The following is an 18,800-nucleotide window of genomic DNA, read 5'->3' on the forward strand; positions in this document are numbered from 1 at the left end:
TCCATATACTCTTTAATATCCTTGAATAGCTCTAGGTAAATTTGTTTGTTTTTGCTAGTAGTATTAAGGATTTTAGATTATACAAGTACTGTACAGACTATTTCCACTATTCTCAACCCTGAATAGCAGAGGATTACTGATAATGACTCCAAGCAGCTGATGCTAACATCACAAATAATGAAACACAGCTCTGCAGTTTCAGTTCTACTCTTTAGTACCTTGAACTGTGTTAAGTACTGGCTGGTCACTTAAATGAAAAATGAGTTAACTACAGCAACAGCCAGTATGTTCCTTAAACTGCTACAGCTGCAGTAACAGAACCTGTGAACCATACGGGAAAGATGAAAGAATGTACGTGCTGTACTTGTTTTGTAAAAGTAAAAGCACTTCAACTGAGGTGGAAAAAAATACTACTTGGAGCTAAAAAAAAAAAAAAAAGGAAGTTAAGGAAGTTTGAAGAAAAATAGGTTGAGTCTTGGGAAAGAAATCAGGAGTCTTCTGACATGGAAGTAGAAGACAGAAATAATCCACTGAGAAGAGAGTGGGTGGTAGGTTTTTTCCTTTGCTAAAGATGGAATAAAGTTAGGAGTAATAGGAAACTCCACTAGATAAGCAGTGATGCAGCTGACACTGGATAATGGAAAGAATTTCTGAGATCTCCATAACTGTTTGAAAAACGTTACCTCTCCTGTCAAAAAGGAAGAAGCAATGAAATTCTGTCTGTAGAGTGAATTAAAGTGGGCTGACCAACTGATGTGCTGGTTATCTGCTAGAGGCTAGCATGCATATGTTCAGCAGCATGACAATGCTCTAAGAATTCACAAAAAGTTCCTATCTTAGATTTTAGTGCTGCAGTTTGAGATTTGCAGCCTCAAGTTACTGGACTGAGTTCAGCCATGACACACTTTGACCAGCTGCTGTGAGTGCTTATCTTCATTCAGCCCAGTAGTTCTCACAGCTGATGATACAAGATGTTTGGCTAGGGAAAGCAGATCAAGGGAAGTACTGCACGAGTCAACACAGTTCAGCTACAAAGGAATTTTGCAGCTGTGCTATGAAAAAAGGAGAGACTCTCGAGCTGAGAAGAAGAAACAAATGCAGAATCAGTTGAATCAGTTATTGCTTTTTATGAGTTCAAACAGGAATTCTTATAAAAGGATTAAGGAACTGTAATTAAAGTTACTGGTAGGTATTACAAATAGTAGCATCTGCAGAAGATGGAGCTCACAAGATTCTTCCCATGATCTCAGCTGCTGCTTGAGAAAACCCACCAACTTAAAAGGAGCTCTTGGAACTGCATGCTACCTGTGCTGATGTACAAGGAGAATGCAGTACTACACCATGCACTGCACCTGCAGCCTCTCATTGCTGGAGGATGAATCACACTGTGCCCTATATAGTACTGTGAGAACAAACACTGTCTTGGGAAATACTTCTTACTGCCCTGGGAAATACTCCACTTGGGCTGGCAGTCCGTAGCCTGTCTGCACGTCAGCCTGCCTGCACCTCAAGCAATGACCTCTGTAATCAACCAAACAAAAGAACATGAGGTAAATGCAGCTCCCTTTTGCTGCGTGGTCTCTGGCGTCTGAGCGCACCTGCTTTTGGTCAGCTGACAGCACATGATGCACTGCTTGCATCAAAGGGAAAGGATGGCAGCTGCGTTACCAAACATGACCAGTACAATAAACTTCTGAAAGCAAATTAGACATGTTTACCTAAACAACCTGATGTGCAGCATGGGAGTATCTGGGCTATGTGATGCCAGCCTGTACCAGGAGCAGGCCATGTAGGGGCAGTGCAATAAGAGTTACTTTTATGAAGGCTAAGGTATTCCTAGAGAGGTCATGGAGTATCCTCCTCTGAAGATATTCAAGAGCCACCTGGACACTTTCCTGCGCAACCTACTGAAGGGAAGATGCTTTAACAGGGGGCTGGGCTTGATCCCCAGAGGCCTCTTCCAACTCTTCTGATTCTGTGATTACTCATAGCGCATTGCACAGGAGGTCAGCATCCGCTTCTTATCCACCTCATTATTTCTGCCAGCACCCCTGGCCATTGGAAAAGATAGGCATGAGGAACGGGACATGATCTGATAGCAATAGGACGAGGGCTTTAAAGTAAAAGAAGGGAGATTTAAGTGTCAGAGGGGAAGTTCCCCACTCCCAGAGCAGTGAGGCTCTCGCACAGCTGCCCAGAGAAGCTGTGGGTGCCTCATCCCTGAAGGTGCTCAAGGCCAGGTTGGAGCCCTGGGCAGCTGAGCTGCTGGGGGGCAGCCCTGCCCACGGCACGGGTTGGTCCCCTCCATCCTCAGCCATTATGATGCACCTTTGCTTCTAAGAAAAAGCAATACAACAGCATTTTCAATTATTGTTTTTTAACACTGCAGCACGGGACCCGCGAGCCGCCAGCCCCGCCCTCACGCACCGCCTCATTTGGACGCGCGGCGCCCTCCGGGCCGCGCACGCGCACTGCGCCGCCTGTTAAAACTCACTGCGCCATCGCCGCTGGAAAACCCCTCCCCGAAGAAGGAGCGGCCGCGCCGCTGAGGCGGGATGGAGTGGGGCCGCTGGCCCAGGGCGGCTCCCCCGTCCCGCGGTGGTGCCGGCTCCCCGTCTCCTCGCCCCGTCCCCGCCCGATAGCGGCCTCGCCGCCGCCGTTTCCAGAAAGTTCCACGTCCGCAGCCGCCCAGAGCGACGCGACGCGTGCGCGCGGCTCGCCCCGTCCCTCTCCGCCGCCCGCCCTCCTCCCGCCCCGGCCGTGAGCGCCGTTACCCCACCGGGCGCGGTGCCCCCCTACTCTCCCGGCGCAGAGGTCACGTGGGTGGGGCGCGGCCAACGGCAGCCGCGCGGAGCCGCGCTCCGGGAGCGGCGCTGTGCAAAGGGCGGGAGGGGGAGGGGAGCGGCAGCGCCGGGCGGGGGCGGAGGAGGAGGAGGGCTGTTTTCAAACCCGACGGTCACAGCGGGGCCCGGGGCTGAGCGGCTGCGCTCGACGGCGGAGCTGCGGGCCGGGAGGAGGTAAGGAGCGGCCGCGCCCCTCGCACTCCCCGCAGCGGGGCACCCTCAGGCGCTGCCCCGCTCAGAGCGGCGGCTGTCAGCCTGTCAGCGCCGAGCCGAGCCAAGCCATGGCCGCCGCTGTCACCCGCCCGAGGGCCGGCGGGCGGCAGTTCCCGGGGAGAGGCGGGGGAGAGAGAGAGAAGGAGGCGGCGGGGTGCTGCCCGTAAGCCCGCCCGCCCGGGGAGCGGCGCCGGGGCTGCCCGCCTCGGAGTCGGGGCTTCCGTTAACGGCGGCCGCGCCGCGGGCGGCTGTCAGCGGAGCGCGGCCCCGGTGAGGTGGAGCCCGCGCGCGGCGCCGCACAGGTGGCACCGGGCAACAAAGGGACGGGAAAGCGGCGGGCACGGCGGCGGGCAGTTTGTGCCACTGCTGGGTTCGGCTCGCCTGCGTGCTTTTGTTCGCTTTTAAGCACTAGGCTGCCGGTGGGGAGCAAGAGAATTCCGTTCTATTCCGTTTGTTATATTCCGCTTTGCTCCATGTGTTGGTTTTCGTTCCGTTTATCTCCCCTTACATCCAGCTAGGTGCTCAGTGGAAGCAGCCCGGCTGCCCTTGCCGTATTCTGCACCTTTGTTTTGTGGGTGTGGAAGGAGATGGGAATTTCATGCCTCTGAGTTCCCGGAGAGCCGGTGGGATAAAGCAGCGCTAATAAAGAGCAGTGAGTGAGTTGCGATGCTCGCAGCAACACAAAGCTATCAGACAGATGTGTGGCAGCCCAAATGTCACCGCGTTCCAGGAAAAACTGCTTAATCCTGGAACGAGGGGAAAGGGTGAGGTCATCAAGTCTATAAGAAATCATTAATGTTCATGAAAATAATTCACTGCTATCAGTGTGGGAAGATTTGAGGGGAGACAATTCCCTGTTTCTGAAGCGCTTGGGTGGATTTCAGCATGCAGCTTGCTCACATCTCAGCCCCTGGGGCAGGGATGTGGTGAGCTGTCCGCAGGGGTTGTTGTGCAGCTGGGAAGGGCTCAGTGCCTGCTGCCACCTGTAGTTCAGTGGGTTGGGGTCCCTGGAGTAACATCTTTAAAATGATGTGAGACATCAGGGCATCTCACGTGTTGTTACTTCTTCAGGCTTGTGCAGATGTTGGAGGTCACTTGCTGCTCTTCATTCTTCAGGTATAACTGCAGGTTCTCGGTTAACCTTCATCTCTTCCTACATCAATTCCATGGGTTGCAGGGCAAGCTTGAGGAACTGTCCAGGTGAAATTGCAGGGTCTGAGCTATGGCAGAACGCTGCACTGGGAGGGCAGTGCTGAACCCATTCATTGTCTTTTCTTTTTTCCCTAAATACTTTGACTTCCCTGACTACATCTTGAAAGCTTAGAAAGTTGAGGAGTACAGTTGTTTTTCTCAGCACCCAGTGGACCGTGGAGGCATTCTTGTGGTGGTGTCAGTGTTTTGCTGTATGGTGCGTGTGTCTCTTTTCTGATTTGCTTCCTAGTAAGCCCTGAGCCTGGCTGGCATGCCAGCGGGTGGTCAGAGTAGCCACTCATCCTTTCACAAGGATGACATCTGGATCTGAAAGATAGAAGGATTTCTGCATCTCTATTGCCATCTCTTTGTGTTCTTCGCCCACTCAGATGGTTATTCAAATTATTTGTGAACTCTGAGTACTACAGACAGCAAAACTTAGGACAGATGTTGTGTAAGAGTGCAAGCTGCATGCAACAAATGGCATTTGTGTAAGGTTTATTCCAACCAGACTTATGCAATAGGTTGCTTCTTTGAGGAAGAGGGCTTTTAATAAGCAGCCTGAATGAGTGCTCGTGTGATGCATCAGAGTTTATTTGGCATTAGTTGGGGGTGTTACTTGGTTACCACTTAGGTTAGAATTAAAAGCATATACTGAAAATGAAATGCACATCTTTATTAAACACAGATTATCAGTTGTAGGCTCAAGCAGAAGTTCATTTATGTCATTGGGGTCTGTTTAAATTGCTATAGAACTCAGAAACCTGCAGCTCTAACTTTGCTAGGTAGGGGAGTCCTGGGCATCCTCTCACTGAAGCACTGGCACCTAGGAATGACTGAGGTAGAACTTCTTCCTCAGTACTGAGCATACAGATGCATGAAAAACAGTTCTGTTTGTTAAACTGATTTGCCACGTTCAGGCCACCTCAGTATGGTGAAATTGTCTGAAAGACTAGTGTTTCCTCTCCTACAATTGGAAAGAGCTATCGATCACCAAATATATAATGATTAACCTGCTACCACAGTGTTAATATCCACATCCAGAACAAGTTACTTTTGACTTTTGTTTTTAATCTTACGAAGGAATGAGTAGATGTGAATGTTTGGTGTTTCTTTCTCTTGCATGTTCTCTTGCAGATGGAGCAGTATAAATGTTGATTGGTCATTTAGTCTCCAGACTCTTATGTTTTAGCTACATCATTAGATTCTACTTAGACTCCGGTGACAGATGGCATGAAATAAATATTAGCACAAACCCTATCTTGCATTTTGCATTATGACACTGAATAGTTTTATTAACAGAATAACAGAAGTCAGAGCCCAGCTAGCATAGCCTTTTTTCCACACGAGTTAGTTATTGCTCCAGAACCTGGAGAAGTCCTGGGAAGTTCCTCAAGCAGATTTTTGAGCTGTGCTTGGTAGCTTAGCTATGCAGTTGAGGACCTTTTGTCACCTTCTATAAAACCTAAACATTAATTTAAAGAGAGACTTGGAGCCCTTGAGAGCTGGTGTGACTTTGCTGTGGCTTATTTTGGGTTATCTCCCTGGGTCTGACAAAGCGTCCTTTTATCTGCAGCTTGCACTTCTATCTTTTGCAAGCAGCAAATGAAGAAACTCTCCTCGGCTGGGCATACAATGCTGCAGGGGGATTGCTTTCACTCTCTTTTATGCCAAGAAAAGACATAGTCAATACATAGACAGTTAGGGTTTATATTAGGGGCAGAAGCTAAGAATTCTGGAACCACCTTCTTGCCTCGTTCTTGCATCAATGATGCTGGAAAATAATAGAGATAGAAAGTACTTTTCCCCTGCCTCCAAGCTTCAGAAAGTATTAAGAAACTAAGTAATGTTTTCTTGTTGGAGGAGTATTGTTCTGGGAGAAATCTTAGTAATTCCATCACTTGATGACAGCAGCAATGAGCTTGCTTGGATTAAGGCTTCTGGTAGCTTCCCATCTCTTTCTTTTACATCCTACTTAATGGGTGTCTGGCTCTTCAAACTACTGAACAGCTTCACTAGCCAGTTTGCAGAAATATCTTTCTCTTGGTTACATTCAAGATCTTGTTCAATAAAGAATGCTAACTGAGAGTAATTAGCTTTCTATGGTGCTCTGTGCTGTCCAGCAGTCTAATCTGTGTTCTTACTACTAGTTTGCAGATAAGATAAAAAAAAAAAGAAAGTTTGTTCTCTGTTTTTTTGTTTTGTTTTTGAGACGAACGTGGTCTGATATGGTCTTGACAACCATATTACTTTTTAAAACGTTTTTATTTAAAGTTTCTTGTCTTGAAAATAACTTGTTCCTTGTCTTCCAGTCCCCTCAACTTCCAGATGACTTAGAAACATTAATGAGAGTTAAGTGTAGTACTTGCAGTAGTTTCACAGCTCTAAATAGTTACACTGTATGCGAACCAAGTTCTAGCTTTCTTCATTCCTCTCCATCTGTTCCACCACTCTCTCTTCCACCAAAGAAAAATTACTTCCGTAAGGAAGCTGTTACTTTGTTCTGTTACTTACATGATACGTGGCCGTGAGACAGGAAGCTTTTGCACCTCCACAAGCTAGCGAGGATGAAAACCTCAGTTTGTGAAGCTTTACATCTAGTAAATTAATTTAATTTTTTTCCTCTGTCATCTGCTGTTTGATATCTCACTAATAATCAAATACACACGGGCAAACCATTTAACACCGTGTATCCTGCAGGAGTTAAAAGAATCATGGATAGCTTGGGCAGTTCATCTGCTTTTAGGCCATGAAGGGCTTCTGTGTGCTTTAGGTAGCATTCCTTCTGGAATTATCTGCTAATTATCAAGGAAGCTAATGAAGGCTTAAATGGAAGTTACAGAGGTTCTAAGAATACTGTGTAAAATGATGGGCCTGTAATGTAAATGGATGTAAAATGGGCCTGAAATTTCTGGGCTTACAGATCTTTACTAAGATTCTAAAGGGATTGTAGGTCCTTGTAGAAGAAATTTGAACTTGGTCATAGACTTAAGCTTTCCTTTGCTGTACTGATGGAACAGCTTTAGCTGACCAAGATTTATTTTGTTGCATCTTTAGGGAATAAGCAGTAGATCAAAACTGAAGCTTACAACTCCACTTCTCCATTTAGCTTAAAGGGAGTATCATTATGCTCAGCATCTGTGCAGGTGCTTCCTTTGAGCCCGGAGCTCATCCTAAAAAAGGGTCGAGAGGAAGCACCTGTGAACGTGCAAGTTTTTTTTACCTTGAAGATCAAAAGGCAGGACTCATCATGGATGTTGTGAGAAGTGTCTTCATCTCCTGATGCTTGGGCAAACATGACTCTTTTTCTGTCCCAGAATAGGTTTCCTCTTTATACTTTATAGGATCAAGAAACTCCTTTATTTTGAGAGACTGTATAGAATAAAGAGAAATCCTATCAGGAACTCTAGAGCTTGTGTATGTCTACTTTTCAGAGTAAGGAGATGAAGGTTTTTCCACATAGATGTTTATTTTCACAGCAAGTATGGCTCTCAGTAAAAAAAAAAAAAAAAAGCTTCCCAATGTATATTGTACACAGCTGTCTTAATGATATGATTGAACTTGACTCTGCCATCCGTACTCACAGGCTACACGGGTTCTTTGTTGGAATAAATGCTGTCCTGACATCGTGGTGTAAGTTGCTCGGGAATGTAAAATACTTAAACCTTTTAACATGCTGAGCATATCAGCAGGAGGAGAGAACTGCCGGTGGACATGCTGCCTCTGAGTTTAAGAACAGCTGCATTTCTAATTCACAGAACGGGATCGTAGCCTTGCTGGGATTGGAAGGCACTTCTGAAGGGCATCCAGTCCGTCCCCCTGCTCAGAACAGGGCCAGCAGAGCGGATTGCTCAGAGCTGTGTCCAGCTGAACCTGGAATTCAGCCTAACTGTGTGAATAAAATGCTGCTAAGTTTAGCAAGCCTGTTGGGATTCCTTGCTGAAAGCTTGATAAATTCTAAAACTGGCAAGTGGTGTTCTTTCAAATAGAACTCTTCCTCCGTCTCCAACCCTCCCCACCCTGCCCAACTGCTATAGGTAATGAAATTAGTCAGGAAAAATACATTTTTAGTCACCCGACGATGCAGCCTTGTTGCATTACTTCTTGTTTTGTGGTAGTCTTGTCAAGCTGTGGTTCATTCTGCTAAGTTCTCCTTCTCACGGAAGTATTTTTTTTTAATATAAATGACTAGGTGCTTGCATAAGTAAGACTTCTTTGCGCTTCATCTTGCTTATTACACATGTGGTCTCCTATTTCTCTCTCCCTCTTTTTCTCCCCCAAGGAGAAAATCACCTGTATTTATTATGTGCTGTTTGTATTGGAATTTAACTGAGGAAAGTCTCTTCCAGTGCCTGCAACTTAGACTGAGCTTCTGAGTAAAAAACTGAAAGTGAAACGACCTTATTTTCTACTGCAGGAGAAGATAAACAAGTATCTAGAGCATAAATGCTGATAGGAGTATTTCTTCTGATACGATCATCTGAATGTTGGTAACACCTAAAAAGAAACTTAGAGTGTTTTTGATCCTGCGGAATTCCTCTCAAGGAGAAAAACAAGTATTTCTTCCAGCAGTTGTATTTGTGATTCTCATCATCATCTGCTTTCTTGCCAGCACTTCCTGGCAGAACAATCAGCCGTATGTAAAACCAGTAATGTTTGTGTCTTCCACGAACAGATGTGTGGGGTTCATCTTGGAGTAGAGAAATGTGTGTGAGAATAAGCAATGCTGACAAGCGTCCTTGAGGTTCAGCCGGCTGCAGTTCCCTACTGGCCCACAGGGAGAAATGCTGGGACTGCTGCACGGATGGTGTCTGTATGTCAGAAGGAATGATATCTCGTGTCACTAGGTGGGAGCTGTTCCAGCCCAACTGGAATGGGAGGCAGTGTCGGTGACTTCTGTTCAGCGGGTTTATCACTGGTCTGGGGAGATGGGATGCTTTTGTAGACTTTGTTCTGTTTTGTTGTTGATGCCAGTGAAAATATCCCCGTTCTTAAATGTATGCTTCTTATGCATCTTGTATCTCCTAGGCAGGGAGATGTGTTCCTACCTGTATGCATAAAAAGAGACTTTGCACAAGTGTTTTGAGGTCAGGGAGGATATTTTGCTTCTGAATCATTCCAAGCTGCTCTATGATGTAAATGTCATCTGGTCTATGTTATGCAGGTTCCATGAATGTTCAGCTTTAGTATTGTAACCTGCTTTGTGTATGATCAGCATTGCCATAGGATATTGACTCGAATGCTTTGGGTGCAGCACTTTCCTTGGATATTAAAAATAAATTAAGTTAAATAGGAGGAAAGATAGTGCCAATAGAAGCATCTGCTTCCTTTATCTGTTTGCTTATTTTTAGAAAATGAGACAGTACTGAATTACCAATAATGATTCTGCCACTCTCAAGCAATTTGATATGCCATTTTTGTATAAAATATTCCGTTGTTTTATGATCTTTCAATTTCTCTGCAAAAAATGATGTTACTTAAGGTTATGGTTTTGAAAGTTCATTTGCAGTGTACTTATTCAGTCCACATGCTCTACTATTAAGCAAACCTATAGCACTACAAAGGCTTTTCTGAAGGAATGAATAACATTATGATATTTCATTCAGAGGGTGGTGATACACTGAAACAGGTTGCCCAGAGAGGCTGTGGATGCCCCATCCCTAGAGGCATTCAAGGCAAGGCTGGATGTGGCTCTGGGCTGCGTGGTCAAGTGGTTGGCGGCGCTGCCCATGGCAGGGGGGATGAATCTAGATGATCTTTAGGGTCCTTTTCAACCCAGGCCATTCCATTGGTAGAGCTTCCATTCTGAAAGTGTGTCCTCAATAGAAATGTCTGTAGAATTGAGGTATGAATCAGAGACTACCTGTTGTACAGACATTTCCCTGGCCCTATACATTTCTTCTAGCAAACCACTAAGTAGAGTTGTTGAGCATCCAGTCATTTGAAAATTACACTTTTTTGGATCCTTGGGCTTTAACATTCAGTATGCTATTGTGAGGTGCTAAAGTAGATGTGAACCAGCTAGAGTCTAACATACTCATCTTCTTTATTTTTTCCATTTTCACTTACCTACGTGGGAGGACATAAAAGGTCATTTATAGATAGCTGATAACCTTTTCCTCTGTCATACTCTGTTTATAATTTTTGGCTTTTATATGCTGAGCATAGCACCTGTGAGGATATTTTGACAATAATTTTCTGATTTTCAGTGCTTTGGCCAGATATAAATAATAATTCCATGTGAGTTTTGTCATTTGATGTCAACAAATTGCTTTTAGGTTTTCATAACCTTGATGTGCAGAGTGACATTTGCAGTGGGAAGACCTTAGAATCTTTTTGACACCGTTTTTTTTTTTTTTAAGAGAGTAAGGGAAGGAAATTGGAGCGTGTTACGAAAGTGAAACAAGTGCTTCTTGTCCTTATCTGAATGTCTTCTTGTTTAGTTCAGTGTCACTAACCTTCATGTTGTGCTGTGTCAGAAATGCTGTCTGCCATACGCTGGAACAGCGCTGATTGTTTGCCTTTCTGTGATGGTAGGATCTGTTTATGCTGAAGACTTCTTTGGTTATTTAATGTTATTTAATGAGTAGGGCGAACGTCTGGGTTACATTACAAATTGTGAAGCACTGCTCAAGAGGAATCCTATTAGAGATTGGAGTAATTCTAATTTAGGAAGAGGTTCCAGGGTGAGGAACCCTGAAAGTTGGTGGCTTTGTCATCTGTTTTTCAAAAACTTAAGGGCTTTTTAGGAATATAGATGTAATCTGAAAAAACAAGTCTTTGGGTATGTGATGCATATAACAAGTTACTAAAACTCTTGACTTAAATTTTGCTGTGAACTGAAGTTCCTATCTGTAAAATGAAGGAAATAAAGTGTTCTGATCTTCCAGGAATGTAATGAAAATAAGGTAACGCCTTTGAGTCGCAGAATTGTAGGGGTTGGAAGGGACCTCTAGAGATCATCTAGTCCAACTCGGGGGAGCCTGAAACCTCTTAGTTCCAGTTTTAATTTATGACTATTATGTCTGTGGTGCTGTCCAATATAAGATTCCTTCATGATAAAGGGCCTTCTTTTGTTGTTTGGTTTGACTTCGTAGATTTTTTTGTTTGTTTTAAAGTTCTTTCCTTCCCCCTCTAAGAAAGCAATAGTCAGGGCAAGCTGAAATAGCAGGGAATACTCATAGTATGACTGACAAATAGGCTATTTTGCTCTGGAAGCAAGTGAAACCTCTTTCTGTGTGTTTCTGGTCAGTGATTCCTTGGAACTTCATCAGTTTGTCAACAATTTTAGTACAGTGAAATAAGCAAGATTCTCCATTTGCCGTGACAGTTTGTGATTACCAGTAGTGAGTGATCACAGAAGCTTGAAGTCCGCTTTTTGCCTTCAGTGTTACTTAAAATACTTCAGTGGGGGCACTCGAGGCCAAGCTAGTGTCTCAGTTTAGAGGGAATGCTTAGCAAATGAAAATACTGCTGAAGGCCAAAGACCAACTTGGAGTTGTAGGATACTGTAGTGCTGTTTTCTTTCATCTGGGTAATTTTTTTTTTACTTCCATAAGCAAATCAGTGTCGTGCGTTGGTTTCATTCTAACAGGTAGACTGTGGAGTTTTACTTAAAGTGTGATGTGCAGCACTACTGGAATAGGTGTTTCAGTTTTTTTAGTTGGTGTTTATTTTAAGTGTAGTCCAGAATAAACGTTCCAGCCATCCAACTTGAAAGAGTCATAGGCATCTTTCTAATGATGAGATGTGGTATGACAGGAGCAATGTCTTGCTCTGATACAGCTGTTACTGGAAGGTGATATATCTGTAGTACCTTTAAAATTTCAATCATACAACAAATCTCAAATGTATGTTCATGTGTGGTATTTTAAGTGAGTGAATAAGATTTTATAATGAAATCTGGAGCCGGTGTTCTCTCTTTTTCATGTTGTGCTACTTGTATAAGAACTCCGCTGCATGATTTATAGGCACCTACAGTTGGTCAGGAACAGGGAGGCTTATATTTGCCAGGGTTTCTGTTACCAATTTTTTCCTCCTTAGGTAATAGACTTAGCCTGCACTTTGTAAGGTGTGAGGGGAGCTGCAAACATCTGACTGAACGGATAACTAAAGGACTTACATGACCTCTCAATATCCCTTCTAACCCCAATTATTCCATAACTAAGCTTTTGTATTCTTTGGTAAGCATGTATTTCATGATAAATAAATTTCTTACTTCTTAAAAGTCAGTCTGTGGATACAGTCATATGGTTTAATGAAGTGTATTTGTTAGAAAGAGGCTGACAAGTCTAAACGCATTGAAAATAAGTTGTTGTGTATTGTGAACTGTGCAACTTGAAACTAAGCACAGGTAAACTTAGGCTCTTAAAATAGAGTTGAAGACATTCTGGATAGGAATATAAGCAAGTGCAGCAAAACCTCAGCAAAGATCCTAGTTTCTTTTCTGAATAGGACTGAGTTGTATGTCCTCTTTTTTTCTTTTTCCTTTTTGCTCTTCCTAGTAGAAATTCCTAGACTATTAGATACATTCTTTATTTTGGTAGGAAGTAGTGGTTAGTTCCAGCTGAAGTACTGGAAAATCTTTCTTGCTGCTTGAGTGTCAGCTGTTTCTGGGGACTTCATCCTTTCCCTGTGTAATGTAGTCTGGCATGCTATGAGTAGGTACTTTAGAGTGTGTATATATATATAAAGCTGTTTTGGAGATGGTGAGTAGTCACTGCCTGTTCCTATTTCACTGTGCAACGGCACCTTTTTAAAATGAGGTTAAAATATCTTGTTTTTCTTAGGAGTCATACAAGTCTTTTCGTAATGTATTTGAATCTCAAATGTTTCTACATTTCACAAAAAGTGTGGAAGTGCACTCTGTTAGGACAAAGTCCTTGATCTGTTCTGTATATTAACTAGGATCTGAGGGGTCTCCAAACGCACGTTCAAGTCTTCTCACAGCATTTTGAAAAGGTGTGTTTGTGTGAGATGGTTGGTTTTTTTTCTTCTAGTGGTTGCTCTAAAACAGAGAGAATTACTGTGGAGAGCAGGGAGTAAGGCACTCTGTATGAGGCTGCACAGTAGCTGTAGCAATGGAGTAAAACTGATCTCAGTGTTGCATGTTCTAGCCACAGTCATTTCAAGTACTGTGCAAGTCTTTAAGGAAGATTCTAAGAGTGAAGAATTGCCCATTTCTAGACCAAAAGTGTTTTGTCATTTTGTCGTCAAATTCTGCAAAAACTGCCAGATTTGTGACTCATGTCCGTACTGGGTACAGCTTTTGCACTTAATTCCACAACAGACTGTTGCCTCAGGCACTGTTAGTTTGAGAGTGTGTGTTAGATTGCACTTCTTTCCCTGTAACTCTGACATTGGAATCTGCACGGGCTGAATTGTTGTGATTACGTGTGAAAAGAGCTTGTGAATATTTTCAAAATGAGAATGTTCTTCCATTTTTTGTCTGTAAAAGATACGTGCAGTGACGTTTAGGCCCTGTTCTTCTCATCAAGTCAGACTGGTGTACTGCCTAAAGCCAGTAATGTTCATCTGCTGGTTACTGCTAGAGAACAGAGCTGCAAGTACAATGAGACATCACATAGCGAAAGTCACAGATGTGTCTGGTAAATTGTTCTGTTCATTGCACTTGATGGTACTTTAGAGCACTCCATATACAGAAAGTATATGCAAAAGATGTTTTCCTTTAAGCTTATAAAGGACAGCTTTTGGCCTGTAGCTGTAGGCAGGCTTGCCAGCGTGGATGTACATAAGTGCATGTTTAGTTCATTCAAGCTGCATATATCTAATGTATTACATGTTTTTGCAAAAAAAAAAAAAAAAAAAAAAGCCAACCAAACTGTTAGTGTAGAGATCTCATAGATACTCAGCTTTGACTTTAGCATCTTGGGAGTTTGGTTGTTCAGTAAACTTTCTTAGCAGGAACGTGCATGGTGCATTCAACCTTGGTTACTGAATGATTGAGAGGAAGTATTTGTGATCCATGTAACTTGATTTTCACAGAACTCTGCATCAGAGACGCAGAGCGATTTTTGCTCAAATGAAGCCTGTAATAACCCTCTCATTGTTTCCGTTGCAAATATCAAACTGTTGCAATGATTATAGGATAGCTGTGTTTACATAGGCCTCTGCAACAAAAACCTTGGTACAAAGCCCAGTACTTTTGTGGCTATAGTCACCATTCACTTTGAAATCACAGAATAGTATTTTGCATGATGCTCTAATGAGATTTTTATGTAGTCTAGGCTTACTATTCAAAGGCCATTTTTTTAATAGCAAGCTTGTATCTTATCCTTTTGAAGAAGAAAAAGGCTTGGCCACCTTCTGGAGGAATCTGATTATGCTTTACTGAAGCAAGCTGTATTACAGGGAGCCTGTTTCTTGACAGGTTGACAGTGATTTACACCTGCTTTCTGCAGAACTTGTTAATTTTTCAGGTGATCAGAGAATATACAAATTGTGAGAATGTCACAGTATGCCTTTAAGTGAAATTATAACTCTTATTTGGAAGATGTTCTTCCTCATAGCCTGTTTTGGGATCTGAGTTTTCTCTACTATGGCAAAGAGATAAAAAGTGTGAGATAAGAGTAGGAGGTGTAACTGTGCATGTGAAGAGAATAGATGGGGGAGTGGGATAGGAGCAGACAGAAAAGGACAGGATGGGTGGAACCAGCAGAATGCTCTGTCTAGGTCTGTTATGCCCCTTCTGCACTTTCTTACAGCAGACCTAGCTTCCATCCTCTTGGTTTTTCTGTCATTTCTCACCAGCCTTCTTCCTGGCTTTATTCCCAATGTTATTACTGTCTTCTGATCATGCTGCTCACACCTTCTTACAGCACCTGCCTCCTGCCAGTTGCAGTTATTAGTTGTGTCATGAAGTCCAGTTGTTATCTTGGTGAAATTTAGAGGTTTGAAACACTGAACCATGCACAAGTTCCCTCCTTAAGCTCAGGAGTGCAGAGGAACCCTAGTGCTGCTGCTCTGTTGTTGGCAAATACTTCACATGCTCTAGGCAACATGCTGGCCTCTGCTCTCATCTTGCCCTTCCCACGAGACATGAGCAGCATCTAAGCTTTCGTTTCTCCAAGTATGTCTATCCAAGGAGCAATTGGAAAACTGCTGACAGTAGTTAAGTTTGTTGTTCTCCATTAAATTTAAAGTGAATGCAATACTTGAGGCTTTTTTATAGAGCCACAGGAATGCCAAGGTGTAGGTATTTCTGGTTTGTGTTCCATGTTATGAGGAAAGTAATCTTGTGTGCTGATCATGCAGGTGTACCATTCTCTCCTCCCTAGTGCTCCTTTCCTACCTATCCTCGAGTTTGTAGTCTGCTGTTGCCTCATTACAGCTGCATTCTCTTGTTTGGATAGTCTGAAGCTTTACTTGCTCACAGACATACTGTGTGGGAATTATCAGGTCAAAGTACAGCTGTTCCTTTCATTGATGTGGTACTTAACTTGCTGAGCTAGAAAGGCACTGATCTGCTGGGCTTCCCTCTGTTCCTAGTAAATGTTGCATCTTCCCATATTCAGACCTGAATGCTCTCTTTCCCCACTGTCCTGGCTTCTTGGTCTCATTCCTCCAAATCAGTACCAAAAAATCTCAAATAATTCTCGTTCAGCCTTATTTTTTTCTTTTTTTTCCTTTCTGGACACCACAGATGACAAAGTGGATACTAATGATCTCAATTAAGTCAAGCAGTGAAGTCTGACTGGAATGTGTTTTGTTGTGTAGCAGAAGGTTATTTTGAAGTAACTGTTTGGAGGTGACAGTGAATTCCAGAAGAGGAAAACTGACAGTGCTGCTGCATGTCCCATTGTGATTTTTCATGTATCAGTGGCACTGCTATTTTGTTAACCTTTCCTTTGGAATGAAGGCATTTCTCTAAATCGTTTGCTTAGAGGTGCTATTACTGTGAAATAAAATGCTTAAGCCGTTTCCCCTTTCCTGACAGAAGAGTGAGTGGGAAGGAGGGAAAGAAACTACAAGAAGCCAGAGTGCATTCAACTTAGTTAGATGAATATGTTTTGCTAATAACTTCTGCTTAAATTCTGCTCCTTATGCTGTGTATGTCTACATATATATATATTTAATGCACGAAGTTCTGTGGCTTTTGTTCCTTTGTGCCATATCCATTCCTTTTTGCCAAGTGCACTAGCCTCCATTGCCTTTGCCACTCCCACCAGAATGCTGATAACGTTTGGTGTGGCTGGGCTGGGGCTACCAACATGTTTCTGAATTAGCCAGTATGTACATACAGATTGGCCAGCTGGAATTCTCAGTGCAAAATAACAAATGTTGATTTTTTCCTACTGTGCCGGTGCTGTTCTGAGGCTTCTCTATCTTGCACTGATCCACCACCTTTTCATCTTCATTTCCTTAGTAGACTTTGAATATCATTGAGATCTAGGTCAGACTAGTCATTCTGAAATAAATTTGAAAGAGAGAAAGTTTTGAGGTGTGGGAAGGAGGAGATGATGTCGAAGAGGATGTCTATATCAGTGCCTTTGGGTGAACCAGGAATGTACTGGAGTGTAACTATCTTCAGCATTTCTCCTTGCTGTAGTTTAGTTTGCTCTGTGGCCAGCTTTAGTGCTTGATTTCTCCTGGCTAAAGCTAAACTGAGAGATGCATTCAGGAATGTGCTGAATGGGCTCCAGCCTTTAAAGCGTTTAGCACATGGAATTGCACTAGGACTAGTCCAGAGCAAAACTGCTACATGTGGCAAATGTTGAATTTTTGCTGCCCTACAGACCTGCTCTTGATATGCAGCACTTCTCAGTACTGTAGTTATAGCCTCAGCTGTCATTTTTGTAAGTCTAATTTTAGCAAAACATTCTGAACTACTCCTGTCAAATATTTATAGCAGAAATTTTGCACAGTTGATTCACTGTTTCCCAGTCTGGAGTAAATCCTTACTGGAAGAGAGGTGTTTTATTTGATTGTTTTGTTTTTCCCTCTGCAGGCAAAAGAAGGGAAATGCAGAAGAATAAAGGTGCCTTATGGTAGCTTCCTTATTTTTTAAACATGCATACATTCTGGAGCTCAAGTATAGATGCAGTGTCTTGGAAATTAACCCATCTGCTCTTCATGCTACAGAAGTTCAATCTTGTGCCCACTGCTTTGCTATAATGGTAGTCAACTATCCTTCAAGGTGCTGTACATCAGGGCTATCAAAGAAGGCCTTCCCTAAACCTTGTTACATTTTATATGTTATGGAGAAGACATTGAATAATTAAGCAAGTGATGCTTAATTTCTTGCAGGTTTATGTCTTGTGGTTGGTTAACTAGGAGCATACATGTCTCAACTGAAACTCTGTTGTGACTGGGGGGAGAAAGAATAGTGGCTTAAACAGGTCATTTCACGTGGATTTTTGTTGCATGCAGTGTGGCATGAAGTTCATATTAAAACTGTCCCTCAGGGAACACCAGTTTATTATTATTATTTGCTGCTGGCCACCTTTTTCCATGAAATTCAGGAGTGCTTATTATCTTTGCCAACTTTTCCCTGCTGTCAGATTTAAGCAAAACCATTTACAAGCTTGAAAGCCGTTGGTGAATCACCCATATAAATGCAACTTAATCACATAGGCCTCAGTTTCTCAGAAACTGAGCTGAGGTTAAGAAGCTCCACAAAGGGATTGAAGAGCATCAGCAACTCTGTTGGAGTACTGCATACATTCCTTGTTCCTCACATGTGAAGGCATGCCTTTTCCCTAGTGCAAGATGTAAGCTTATACAAAGCTAATATAGCAACTTGAAGGTATTAGGGATTTAATGTAACTTCAGTTTTCTGTAGCTGGTTATCTGAGAGTCTTTTTTAGGTTAAATAATCCTGAATAATAATCTGTAGATCTATTAATCTTCACTACTCTAATGAGAAAATAGGATTTTTTTACTTACTTCAAGTGGAAATGAATTGAGAGAAATATTTAACACAGTATTACTAGTAATAGGATGTTGATGATGGATAACAAATGTGCAGGAGAAGACAGCTCCAGTAAAGACAAAGCAGTCAAGAGTATTTGATTTTGTCATATGAAGGAAAGTTTAGTTAGCAGGAAGCAGTTTTTGTTTTACTGAAAGCATGAAAAGGATCAGTTTGTTAGAAGAAAAGTGCAGTTGTGTCTCTCAGTCAGGCCAAGTGTTGGAACTGCTTGTTTTGACAGTGTTGTGACAAAGAAGAATAATTTGAATGCGCAGAATGTAACTTTTAAATGTAGGGTTCTGATGATTTGAAATAGGCCATGGAGACTTCCTTGCTGAACTGGTAATTGCGTTAAGAAACACCCCTGAATGGAGCTCAAAGCAGACAGTTCTAGGTTTCCCTAGAAGTTCCTGCTTCTGTTCTACATTTTTACTTCGAATGCAAATGTGTCTGTGTTCAGAACATGAGTTTAAATGACACTGAGCTGCAGGCACATGTGAGTTAAGTAATACTGTTAGGGAAAAACACTTTGTTAGTGCAGAATTTTGCCATAGTATCCAGAATGCAATTGCAGGTCAAATAGTTCAGTAACATTTCTGGACTACAGGGATATGAAAGAAACA

The 18,800-nt window shown here is 42.8% G+C and overlaps 1 protein-coding gene across 6 annotated transcripts in view; it reads left to right on the top strand.

Moving 5' to 3' along the window:
* The first annotated feature begins 2,925 nt into the window (after positions 1-2,925).
* ANKRD12 (ankyrin repeat domain 12) overlaps positions 2,926-18,800 on the top strand; it is a 73,930-nt gene continuing 58,055 nt past the window's right edge. For 5 of the 6 annotated variants that reach the window (XR_010623218.1, XR_010623217.1, XR_010623219.1 and 2 more), the window contains exon 1: positions 2,926-3,017. The gene's annotated coding sequence lies outside the window, so the exon portion shown is untranslated. Of the gene's footprint in view, positions 3,018-10,761; positions 10,781-18,800 lie in introns of those variants that run through there. The other variant, XM_065753699.1, reaches the window with a different exon arrangement.

The sequence above is a fragment of the Cyrtonyx montezumae genome, unplaced genomic scaffold (assembly GCF_038088225.1).
Source record: "Cyrtonyx montezumae isolate F1298 unplaced genomic scaffold, pur_monq_1.0 scaffold_8, whole genome shotgun sequence".
Taxonomy (NCBI): Eukaryota; Metazoa; Chordata; class Aves; order Galliformes; family Odontophoridae; genus Cyrtonyx; species Cyrtonyx montezumae.